At 42.6% G+C, this 12782-nt stretch overlaps 1 protein-coding gene across 7 annotated transcripts in view; it reads left to right on the forward strand.

Annotated features, from left to right (window-relative positions):
• Positions 1-9196: 9196 nt before the first annotated feature.
• The window catches only part of GPBP1 (GC-rich promoter binding protein 1), a 45880-nt gene continuing 42294 nt past the window's right edge, over positions 9197-12782 (forward strand). The window contains exons 1-4 of one of the 7 annotated variants that reach the window (XM_017811109.1): positions 9384-9616; positions 9737-10785; positions 11576-11643; positions 12135-12257. The gene's annotated coding sequence lies outside the window, so the exon portion shown is untranslated. The other 6 variants (XM_017811106.1, XM_017811111.1, XM_017811104.1 and 3 more) reach the window with 6 other exon arrangements.

The following is a 12782-nucleotide window of genomic DNA, read 5'->3' on the forward strand; positions in this document are numbered from 1 at the left end:
GTCTGGAATGCCATTATAACCCACTAATGTTCCTTAGCCTTTCTCGGTTTTGTTCCCTCCTGTCTCAGTTTAATGAGACTGAAGTGTTTTGCTAAGGAGGATGAGTTATGAGCAAGACCAAACTCCTCCCTCTAAGCAACTGTAAATCCGAAATTAAGAGGCTCCAATCGAGGAAGTATGGAGAGAGAAAAAATAACAGCCCTTTGATAAAGGATATATGTGTATTGGCAGAACAACAAAAGAACACAAAACCAACCAAACAATAATCCTGTATCCAAAAATCCCCTTCAAAAAGGAAACAGTTCGGTGCTTCCCACCTTTTGGCGCAATTCTAACCACGGTCGGCAGGGGGCGCTGCTGGATCCCTGGGGGAGCAGAGCCTGCAGTGCTCGGTGTTATCGGCAGGGGGCGCTGTCGGGCTCTGGCGGTCGCCGCGTGGGGCCCCGGTACGCGGGAGAAGCCAAAAATGGAGATCGTGTCCCCCACACCGCGAAGGGGAAGAGGGAAAAAGGGGGAAAAGGGGGCTCTTCCCACGAAACTCACGCTGTCTGCGGCTCACTGTGGCTGGGATTTCCCTCCCCTTTGTCAATGGGCACAAGCCACTGCCAGCACAGGAGCGAAGGAGGGAAAGGGCGACGTCCTCCCCAAAAAGTTCATCCGCAGGTGGGTCAAGCCTCTCTGAAGTGTTATAGGTAAATAAACCAAATCAAAATATAGCAGCAATTTTTATTATAAGATTTATATAAAGTGCAAATAAGCAAATCAGCGCACTGGGTCGCCTGGAGAGACCCCGCTCTTCCAACAGCCCGCAAGCTCAATAGAGACAAACAGTAACTTTTATACTTTCTCAACTCCCCTCCTATAGTCACTTGTTAGCTCTTCATTGGGCTTGAGTTCGCAGGCTTCGTTCTGGTTGGTTCTGTTGTAGGCCCATTTTAATTGCCAAGTACTTCCCATCAGTAGTTTTAATTAGCTCTAATGTCCTTGGAGCTGGGTATGGGAATGGTATCCAGATGTTCTTTTTGGTTCTTCTTTATCATCTTTGTCCTTGACTCCCTGATCCTTGTTCTCTTCTTCCTTTTTTAATGAGTACACTTAGACAATATTTTTAGAAAAACACGATATAGTATACGTGCTCAGCAAAGCAGAATACTTTATCTTGCCAACTGGGGAACTGCCAGTTGCAGGATAGTCAACTTATAATAGTAACACAGCAGTTAACTATTCTGCAGCTTACAACTCCCCAGTCCCAACAAAGCATTAGCTATAATATATGAAAAGTACAATATATATTTTGACGAGTAAATTTTACCATTTCTTATTTATTACAGAAGCAAAATCCGAGCAGGTCCGGGCTGGGGGCAGAGCAGGGCACAGGCAAGCGGAGGCAAACTGGGACCAGAAACAGCCAGGTGACCAGGCTGAAAACAAAGTGAACCTCGGACTCCTCCAACATACACCTTGCCTGAGTTAGGGCAATAGTGAAGTGTCCATTATGGAGGAGAGGAAAAAAAAAAACCCTCCCCACCCCTCCCCACAGTCTTTGGAGGGCCATCATCTTGGAACGTGGATCTACTAGCTAGTTCCTTTGTGTGTGTCAATTACCCTGGGCAAACACCTAACCCCCTCCCTTGATCAACATTTTTCTTTTACACAAATGCACTGGAAAGAAAAGTTCCCTGCTTGGTGTTTTAGAACAAGTAAATCTATGACACCTCCAGATACAGCAAACCCAGTTCCCTGTTCTCTTGAAGCCTCAACTTGGGTGAGACAAATTGCTTCTCATGAACTCAGAATGTGTAACACATACACAGGCTTGTTTATCTTATCAACAAAATAGCACAGAAAATGCAGCAGGAAAAATCCCCAATTCAGGGAAGTACGTATTTGCTACTATGTACATTTTCATAATAGGAATTCTCCCCAATTTGTATGCAAGTAGCTATTTCCTAACTTCTGATGTAGTTTACTTCTGAGTCATTAGGCTGTTCAACATGATTAAGCTTTTCAACTGTGTGTAATTTTACAGAAAAATTTGTTGTTAATTTGCCAATTAAAGTATTTTATCAGATTTAGAACTGAGTTTTCTTATTATAATTCAGTTCTCTTTGATAAAATAGTATGACCTCATAGCTTTACAACAGCAGGTCATGACATGTGTTCCAGAGCTGCCATATGAGTTACAGATTACCGAGTACTGCCTCTGTATGTCTTACTGCTGGGCAAGGAGGAGTGTAGAAGTTTTTAATGAAAAGGTAGGTGTGTAACTGAATTATAAACAACAACGAGCATAACGAGAAAAAATTTCTGTAAAGTATAGAATTGCACGTTGCTAATTTTCATTTTATAACAGTGACAGGTGTCACACTGGGTGAAGGGAGAAAACCATTGTGCTTTTTGATCTCTCTCAAAATCCTTTAAATGCGTACACCATTGCCATCATGATTTGAAAAATATTTAAGAAACGTATTAAAGAAATGCTGTTAGCCATTCTGGCAAAGTTAGTATAGTGTAATAAGATTTTATCGTTTTGGGAGGACTGAGGAGGAATGTTTCCTAAACAGGAAGCCCTGTACTTGTGTTTTGAGTGTATTTGGCCTATTTCTTGTGAGCCAATTTATAATTACAGAATGACAGAATCATTTGGGTTGGAAAAAAACTCTGAGATCATTGGGTCAAACCTTTAACTGATCATCATCTTGTCAACTAGACCATGGCACTAAGTGCCACACATCCTGTCATTTCTTGAACCCTTCCTACCCAACTTGGTGTTGCCTGTGAATTTACTGAGGGTATACCTGGTCCCCTCATCCAGATCACCAGTAAAGTTTAACTAAATAGGACTGGACCCATTACTGAGCCCCAGGGAAAACCACTAGTGACCAGCTGCCAACTAGATGTGGCACCATGCACTGCTCTCTGGACCTGGCCATCCAGACAGTTCTTAATCCGATTCTTAGCCATGAAGGCTGCACCTGTCCAAGCCGCGGGCTGCCAACTTTTCCAGGAGAATGATGTGGGAGATGGTGTTAAAGGCTTTGCTGAAGTGCAGGTAGACAACATCCACGGCCTTCCCCTCATCCACTAAGTGGGTCACCTGATCTTAAAAGATAAGGTTGCTCAGGCAGGACCTGCCCTTCCTAAAACCAAGGGTCTTATCCCTTGGTTTTCCTGTGTGTGCTGCATGATCGCACTCAAGATGATATGTTCCATAACCTTGCCAGGCACTGAGGTCAGGCTGACAGGCCTATAGTTCCCCAGATCCTCCTCCTGGCCCTTCTTGTGGATTGGCATCACATTTGCCAACATCTGTTTGTCTGGGATGTCCTCATTTGGCATAGACTGATGATAAATGATGGAGACTTCCACCAACTCCCTCAGTACCCTAAATTACCAAGCTTACAATAAGTATCATCATTGTCTATCAAAAAGTTCACAAAGATACACTTATTTAAAAAAAACTTACAATGCACATGGGTGGTGGACAAAACTTGCAGCAAATCCTTACAGAAATGTTCTTTGTCACTTCACTTGGATGAGAAAAGTTTCTAAATTAGTAATTAAAAAATGGGGGAAATAAAAAAAAAATCGGCACAAGTTCATGCCAATACAGATTTTTTTAAAGGAAAAAAGGGATAAAGCAAATAGATTTGGCTAGGAAACAAAGCTATTAAAATGAGATCTGCTTTTATTTATATATGTACAAGATCCTAACATCATACTAGTCATCTGGTCTCTTGATGTCTGCTTTTAGTTCACAACGTAGCAAGGCTAATTTTTTGGGAAAACACAGGAATTTCACTTTATAGAGAAAAGGGTAGGGTGAAGACAAACATCTTAGGAAAATTGGTCACTTGGTATTGAATGTTCAGTTCATAATTCCTCCAACTTGTTCCTTTTCATCTAAACAGTTTCTTGTGATTATTTTGAGTTCTTTATAAAATTTAGAACAGTCAATATTCACTTGCTGTTGCTTCACTTTTCTGGGTGGAATAGAGTAGAAATTAAGTACATTTAGAACTTACATATGTATTATTTTGGAGAAGTTGTATACCATGACTTTATCCTTCAACAGAATAAATATAATTTAGGCAACATTCATCTGGGACATATTTGAAAAACAGCTGCACCCTTTTAACTGCAATTTATTAGCTTTCATTACATGAAAAGAATACTATTTAATGGAGATAACCCATTAAAATAGCCCTTAGTTTAATACTGCACAATGTTTCTGAAATGCATTTTTGGAGAACGGTGCTCTTATTGTTAAAGGGGAAAAAAGCTACTAATCAGGCTATTTTCAGTTACAATATATGTGAAAAAACTTGAAATGGAGGAGGTGCTCTTTTAAAAGCTTGATTCTAAATAATGTTTTAATCTCTAATTAGTATAAACAAAAGCATGGCCTCTGTGTTCTTATCCTGGCTTTTCACTTGTGTCACCAAGATACTGATTCTTTGAGGTAGAAACACCATTATCTTGAATGAGATAAAATGATTAATTTCAATAATGTAGGTCAAATACGTACTTATGTGACATTCAAAATTAATACTGTGGTATTACTTCAAAATATGAAATGTTAACTACAGCTTTATTGAAGCCTTTGCCTAGAATTTTGCTACCATCAAAGTCAGTGGTAATTTTAATATGAAAGTTCTTCAGAAAAAAGAGTGAACTTACGTTTTAACTTTCAGACCTGTTCAGTACTTGCTTATTGTGTTTAATGCATAGGACACAGGGATGCTCAGAATTATTGAAAAATCAAGTAACTAGAGGTTATACATCATACAGTGGAAATAATAATGGTGGGTTATTTAATACAGTCAAATCCTGTTATCTTATTTCTGTAGACAGACCCACTGAAATCCTAAATCAATTGGAAAAGTCATCGTACCTTCCTTTCCTAGAAGGGATAATACATAAAAATAGATAAGCCCATATACTTTCTACTAGTTTTCATCGTGTTACTGCAGATAATAATGACCAGATGTTGCCATGCACTTCTGTATAATGCTTCCATTCTTTTAATTTGGCTGCTTAAAATGTTTCATATTGTGAACATGCAGCTGAAAGATATTTAAGACTTTGAAATAAAGACTGTTCATTAAAACTGTGCTTATACTGAGGAATTCTCACTGTGTTTGCGAACTGATTGTACAAATACTCCTTTGTTTAGAAGAACATACATTAGAGTTGGGGTTTTATTACTAACATTAGATGGCCATTTGCTTTCTTGTTTTTAAATATTGGGCTCACTGCATCAGAAGCTTTCTGGATCAAATGTGTATTAATCAGACTTAAACCTGTTCTATGAAAATTTTGATTTTGGCTTTCTGCCTGATCCTTTGGTTCAGATTGATATTGGCCACACTGGGTTTTAGTATAAGGTTAAGTATTTGTACATCTTCATGCAGTGACACAAAAATGTGTAATAGTAAGAAATTAAGTATGTTTCCATATTTTTCTTTATTATTTGCTTAATTAGCAATCTGAGTGTGTACTATAGTCACGAAAGTATCTTGTATTCTCATGTATCATGGCTGGGCTTCGCGAACAAAAATTTAGGAAGGCTCTATCCACGTTTGTTACAAACACGCTGGTGGCTTATGAGGCCAATACGAGATAGACATATCCAATTGCAAAAGGCACAGCAGAAAGACTCCTTAGATGGTAAATTCTGCAAGGCACGATTCTTTCTGTATTGTCTTTTCTCCTTGAGAGTGATCCTGCGTGCTTTCTCAAAGGCATCAGCAGTGTTATAGATGGTGTGTCTCCAGGTCTCCCGATTGGAGGCCAGAGTAGACCAGTTATGGTGATCAATATGGCCAAGGCTGAGATGTTGTTTCAGGGAGTCCTTGTATCTCCTCTTCGGGGCTCCTCTCTTGCGGCAGCCGGTGGCAAGTTCACCATAAAGCAGGATCTTAGGGAGGCGGTGGTCCTTCATCCTTGAGACGTGTCCTGCCCAACACAGCTGTGTTCTCAGCAACATGGCCTCAATACTTGTGACTGCTGCTTGTTCTAGAACAGATGTATTGGTCACATAATCTGACCAGTGGATGTTTAGGATTGTTCGGAGACAGCGTTGATGGAAGTGTTCTAGGAGACGCAAGTGGTGGCGGTAGATGATCCATGATTCGGAACCATATAAGAGAGTAGACAGCACTATGGCTCTGTAAACACTGATCTTTGTACTTTTCTTCAAGTGTTTATTTCGCCATACTCTTTTGTGGAGTTTTCCAAAAGCACTGTATGCCTTTGGTAACCTGTTGTCTATCTCTCCGTCAATCTTACCATCTGAGGAGATGAGGCTACCTAGGTAATTAAACTGCTGGACTGATTTGAGCTCTGATTGGCCAATGGTGATATGGGGATGAAGGAAGACTTCCTGAGGTGCTGGTTGATAGAGAACTTCTGTCTTCTTTAAACTGACTTCCAGCCCAAAAAGCTCAGCAGCATCTGCAAAGCAGGATGTTAAACGCTGCAGAGCTGCTTCTGTGTGGGCAACAAGGGCAGTGTCATCAGCATAAAGCAGCTCCTGGACAAGATGGTTTAAGGTCTTAGTGTGGGCCTTCAGTCGCCTTAGGTTCTACTGCTTGAAGAAATGAGCACATTTTAAGTGCCTGCCAAAATACATTTTAAACTTTTGGTCTCTATGCTGGTTTAAAATAAACTAGGGGTAGAAATGAACCGAACTCAAGAGAGATTACAAGTCACAGTTAAAATTTACTAAAAATATTACAATAAATACAATGATACAGAGAAAACGGGTTTTAACTCCCAAAGACAGATGTATAACCCATCACCCTGGGACAAGAACAGAATGGTGTTCATTAGTCCCCGTGCTGAGCACCACGTGGCCCCCTGGATGCAAAATAAAAGGAAAAGAAACCTGTTGGCTTTGCTGATGGTCGCAGTTCTGTCAAAGTAAAAATCGCAGTCTTGTTGAGAGTGGCAGTCGCAGTCCTGTTGAAGTTACGGTCCTCCTCTGGATCTGATGAACGGTACCAATGTCACAAAACCCGAAGATTATATGTGCTTGGGTTCAGATGGGAATGCCCAGTACCTCCCCCAGGGCGGGGAGTTTCACAATGGTTTATTTAACTCTGTGAGTCATGGGATATTTTTGAGATCTTTGATGGTCTAGGTTGTTGCAGCTGACTATTATGCCAGTCCAGTATGGCCCATTAGCAGAGATGAGCCCTCAGGCTAGGTGTGAAGGTGCTAATGCCTCCCTGGAGGAGAGTTATCACAGCTGAGTCAGTGTGTGAAGACAAAGAAAATGCTCATCGCAGGATTCTTTAACACCCAGCTTGTAGCCTGAGGTGTCAGGTGTACCCTGGGCAGCTGCTGCAAATGATCCATTATTAACAGTCCATCAGAAATGACAGAGAAAGTGTAGAGTACACAGTTTTGGTTATACCCACATAGTAATAAACTGGTCCTGGCCCCTGTAATTAGGACAGTCTCATAGATCATCCCATTAGGCAAGAAAGGAGAGGTGGTGGTGTGGTTCTGTACATTAGGGAATGTTTCAATTGTATAGAGATCAAGGATAGTGATAAGTTTGAGTGCCTATAGGTAAGAATCAGAGGGAAGGCCAACAAGGCAGATGTCCTGGTGGGATTCTGTTATAGACCACCCAACTAGAATGAAAAGGCAGACAAAGCATTCTACAAGCAGCTGGCAGATGTCTCATGATCACTGGCCCTTGTTCTTGTGGGAGATTTTAACTTGCCAGATGTCTGCTGTAAACTCAACACAGTAGAGAGGAGGCAGTCTAGGAGGTTCCTAGAGTGTCACCTTCCTAGAAGGTAACATCCTGGCAGAGCAGGTGTGTGAAGCAGCAAGGGAAGATGCCCCACTGGACCTGCTGTTTGTGAACAGAAAAGGACTGGTGGGTGATGTTGGAGGTTGTCTTGGGCATAGTGACCATGAACTGATAGTTTTCAATTCTTGGTGAAAGAAGAAAGGGGGTCAACAAAACCTGCGCCATGGGCTACCAGAGGACAGACTTCGGCCCCTTCAGGGCACTGGTTCGAACGGTCCTTGGGGAAAGAGTCTTTAATAAGAAAGGAGTCAAGGAAGGCTGGATATACTTTAAGAAGGAAATATTAAAGGTGCAGGATCAGGCTGTCTCCATGTGCTGAAAGACAGCCAGCAGGGAAAAAGACCAGCTTGTCTGAATAGGGAGCTTTCGCTGGGACTCAGGGTGAAAAAGAGAGGTTTTGACCTTTGGAAGAAGTACTCAGGAAGAATACAAGGGTGTTGTTAGGTCATGTAGAGACAAAATTAGAAAGGCAAAAGCTCTGCTAGAACTCAATTTAGCCACTGCTGTGAAAGATAATTTAAAGAGTTTTTACAAATAAATTAACAACAAAAGGAGGGCCAAGGAAAAATCTCCATACTTTATTGGATGCAGAGGGAAACGTTGTAATTAGCAAAGCCAGCTGCTTCTGTCGGTTCATCTGCCGATACTTTGTTGCTGGATTAAATGGTGGTTGTTGGTGCTCTTACCGGCCTCGGACCGCTCCGGCGCCGGAACATACTGCAGCGTCCATGCCGCGGGCGCCGGTGGAGGCTGCGCCAATATCCGGTGAATTACGGCGGCACCGGGGACTCCCGCGGCGGGGGCGGGGCGGAGAGCGCGCTGGGGATTCCCGGCCCCGCGCAGAACGTTCGGGATCGTTCCCGTGACGTCACGGCGGGGGCGGCCCCGGGAAGCCCCGCCCGCCCCTCCCCCGGGGCTCACGCCGGGGGGGACGAAGGGTGGGGGTGTTGCGCGGCGGTTCTCGCGAGGCTGGCGCGGGGCGCGCGCAGGGGGCACTGCGGCGCTGAGGGGCGCCATTTTGAGCGAGCGAGGGGAGCGCGCTGTGCGTGTGTGTGCGCGCGCCCGTGCGTGTGTGCGCGCGCCGGTGCATGTGCGCGCGGCTGGCGAGCGGAGGGGGGAGCGACGACCGCCGGGGGTGCCCCGGAGGGAGCAACCAGGATACCCCTGGGATAACCTTCGGATACCACCAGGATACCCCCGGGACGTCCCCGGGATACGGGCACAGCAGCCGCGGAGCAGCCGAGCCGCCCCGCTTTGCTCCGGTCCCTCCCCCGCCGCGCCGCCTGGCCCGCCCTCGGCGAGGGCGGAGGGAGCCGCTCCCCGCGGCAGGAGCGGGGCGGCTCCGTGACGGTGTGGGGTGGCGGGGCCGCAGCGAGAAGCCGTGCCCCGGGAGCGGGAGTCTGTGCCCGCGCCCCCCCTGGGCCGAGAGAGGCGGCCCCGGCCGCGCAGGGGTTCCAGCTGCTCCCGCGGGAGGTGTCCCGGGCCCAGGTCAGCGCTTCCCGCCCGGCGCCTTCTGGACAGCTGTTCACCTTTCCCAGTAAAACGAGAAATGACCCTTTTCTTTCCCTCTGGATTATTTTTTCTCTTCCGTCCCCAAGCCCACCCTCCCTTTCTCGTCATCCCTCTCCTGCCGTTTTTCTTTCGGGAATGAGAAACAGAAGAAGGGTGTCGCTGATAGGCTGTGCTCTCCGTCAAACATCCCTGCCGCCCTCTCCGGGATGTGAGTGGAGGTGTAACCGAGGCTTCCGCTCTCGGGTTTGGCATCCGTGTTTGCTTTTTAAGATCCAGGTTTCTGTTTGTTTCTGTTTTTAAGATTCAGGTTTGTGGGGTATTGTTGTTTTGTGTTTGTCTAGCACCAGTCCAGATTTCGTAAAGGAACACTGATTATTCTGCTTCTTTTTACCATAGGCGGCGTGGACGACAGAGGGAATCCTGGATGTTTTACAGCCTTTTGCTCCAGCTGGTAGAGGAGAAAAAAAGGTTCACGCTGACCTGCAGCAGTTGCTTCCTGTGAAAGGGGAGAAATACCGGACACCGTTCTGGGATTATTTTTGCGTGCTGCGTCCTGAAAAGGCTTCTCAAACAATCAGCAGGCATCTGAGAAGAGAATTGAAGAAGTCGTGAGATTTTTTTATTTCAGTCAGTGCCGAGCACATCACCCCGGGATCTTTTGTCCTCATGGCATTGATACATTGCTAAATTTATCAAATTCTGAATACTTCAGCTGCCAAAATAAAGTGCTTTGTTGTTTTTAGGTATGCTTACTTCTAGGCAGCATTCTGGCTGAGTCATAGGCATAACCAGTTTTGTTAACTGGATCCAGGTTAAATGTGGCCTGACTCACTGTGTTGACATTGCTGAAAAGTTTCATGGCAGATATTTTTTCCCCCTTACTTTATTTTTTAGATTTTTTGACATAACCTTCTTCCATTTTGCAGTGAGACCCATTTTCTAAATGAAGAATCTAACAGACGTTTATCATTTTTTCCTTTATATTTCATGTAGTATTTTTGCTGAAAAATGTTGTTGCCAATAAGCAGTATGGAGGTATCCAGATAGCTGTTGTTTACGAACACCTCTGTTACGTGAAGCTGGGAAATGTTCTACGGTTCGTATGTGAAAGTTGGATTTTTGGCTTCACAGTTTGTGGTGTAAAACGTGTATATATTTTACCTGGAGCTGATGCCTCTTATAGTGATATTTACATGGAATAGACAAGACAAAAAGCTGTCAGAGACAAGAAAAGATTTTTAAAACAGACCGTTGGCAAACTTTGTAAATAGCCTTGTTGAATCTGTAAAAAGAAGGATGGATAGCTGATTTCTGTGAGGTCAAATTTATGTCAGAGTGCTACGAATGTAGTATCAACGGGAACTCGGGATATTATCTCAAGGAAAACAAACTGGAAAAATACAGATCTCACAGTACCAACACCTTGTGTCGTCCTCTTGAATTAGGTAAGTGCTGTAGTGTTCATAAATCCATTTACAGTTGAATAAACCTTTTATCAATAGAACAGTTAAAATGGTAGTGTTTATTGCCTAGACGTTGGTGTTTGGGGTTTGTTTTCGAGAACCTCGAAATGAGCTTGTTAATTTTTATTTGCTGCTTTTTATAATTAATGGAATACTTCTTTATGAATTTGAAGAATACATGTACAAGGAGAAGCGTGTAGGTAGGATTTTTATGGGAGATTAAAAAGTAGATACATCTAGACTAAATCCATACGGAACTTAACCTTCATGTTGATGTTGTAATCTCAGCAATGAGCTGTTACGTACATCTGAACAAGTCTGCTAGATGGCTTGCATGTCTCAGTCTTCCCATTTGTATTAGATGTTTTTGCAGCATCGAGGTGGTACTAATGTAGGTGGGGTTTTACTCTTTTTTTTTTTTTCTTTCCACTGTTCTTTGTCACTTGTGAAAGCCAGGTAATTTTTACCAAAAAGCATTTTACTGTCTATGCAGACTAGCTTTTTACTGTGTTGGTATTTTACATTTGGGTTCAGTGTATTTTCTTATTCTGTAATGGGAATGAATGAATGAGTATGGCTGGTCTGCAAGTATAGCATTACAAAAACACTCTGTTGTCTTGGAAGAATTCAAAACAAAATCTAGTGGTGAAGTGGCTAATCTTATATGTTATTTTTAGATGTATTGCAGTTCCCTTTCTTGTATGGTGATTAAATATTTCTGTGGATAAAATTTAAATGTTGAAATTAATATGTTTATAATAATTTTTTGTAGGTTTGCATTCAGCTGAGCTGCTACTGCCTTAAAGAAAATTAAGATGAACAGAGCAACGTAATTCAAAAGTCAGTGGTAATTTTACTAAGTTCCCCTCTTGATGACTCATAAAGCTTTAAATAATTAAAGTGTTATTGGGTAGACCTTAAACTGAGAGTCTGGTAAACACGGCACGTTTACCTTAGTTGTCAGTTTTTAAAAATATTTTTAAGGGCTTCTGCAATACTGGAGTATTAGTAGTAGTGAACTAATGAAAAAAAGAAAGGTTTTCTCTAAAGGCACTGCAGAGATGATTGGGAAGATTGCTTGTATTAAAACCTTGTAGAAAAAGTGAAGTTAAGCATGTGAAACTGTATTTAAAGATTACTACAGTGGTTTTTTTCCTTCTGTAGCTTGTTATTTTGACCACAAATGAAGGACTTGCATTTACATCAGTTTTATAAATTCTTGGACTCACTAAAGTTATATTCTATGTGTTGTCAGTATCTAAAAGTTGAACTAGCTTTGGTTTTCTGCTTTGGGTGGTCTTGCTGTTTTGTAATTTTAACTTGTATTTCAGTTTTGTTGTTTTGAAAACATGGAAACTGTGGAGCATGAATAGGAGGCTGTTTCTGTGATCTCTGGCTATGGTTTGTGATTCTTCTGTGTTGAGTCTTGGTGTGGCTGGTAATTGACTGGTAAGGTGAGCCACATGTGAAGGAACCAAACCAATAGAAAAGAGTGATCTTCCTCATTCCTGTGCTTGGTTCAATGTGTTTTGTTTGAAAGCATTTGGTAAATGGAGAGTTTAGGTGTGAGTGGTCATTTCATTTGATTGTTATCTACTTTATGCTCATGATATTTTAGGTGTTCACTTCTTAACTCATAGAAAAAGTGATGTGTCTCTTTTCTTCAAGCTACTTCAGTGCTGTGAGATACTTTTATCTCTCTTCAAGAGGCTCTCACTGAAATCTAGGAGCTTCTTCCCGCACTTAACTATTTTGGGTGACATCTTTGTCTAGATTCTTTCCCTTCTGGAAGTTTTGAAGAGTTTGCTTTTTAGCTTCATGTAATTAACTCTGTCTTTCCCCCTCTCTGTATGTTGGTAGGGTAATGCTTTTATTCTTATCACCGTGTTTACACTTGGGAAGTTGTGACCTCCCACACTTGAGAGGAAGGAAGCACCCAAAATTTGTAAATGCTCATTAGTCAAAAGGAACAACAAAAG

Source organism: Lepidothrix coronata, unplaced genomic scaffold (assembly GCF_001604755.1).
Source record: "Lepidothrix coronata isolate B3197 unplaced genomic scaffold, Lepidothrix_coronata-1.0 Scaffold31, whole genome shotgun sequence".
Lineage (NCBI taxonomy): Eukaryota > Metazoa > Chordata > Aves > Passeriformes > Pipridae > Lepidothrix > Lepidothrix coronata.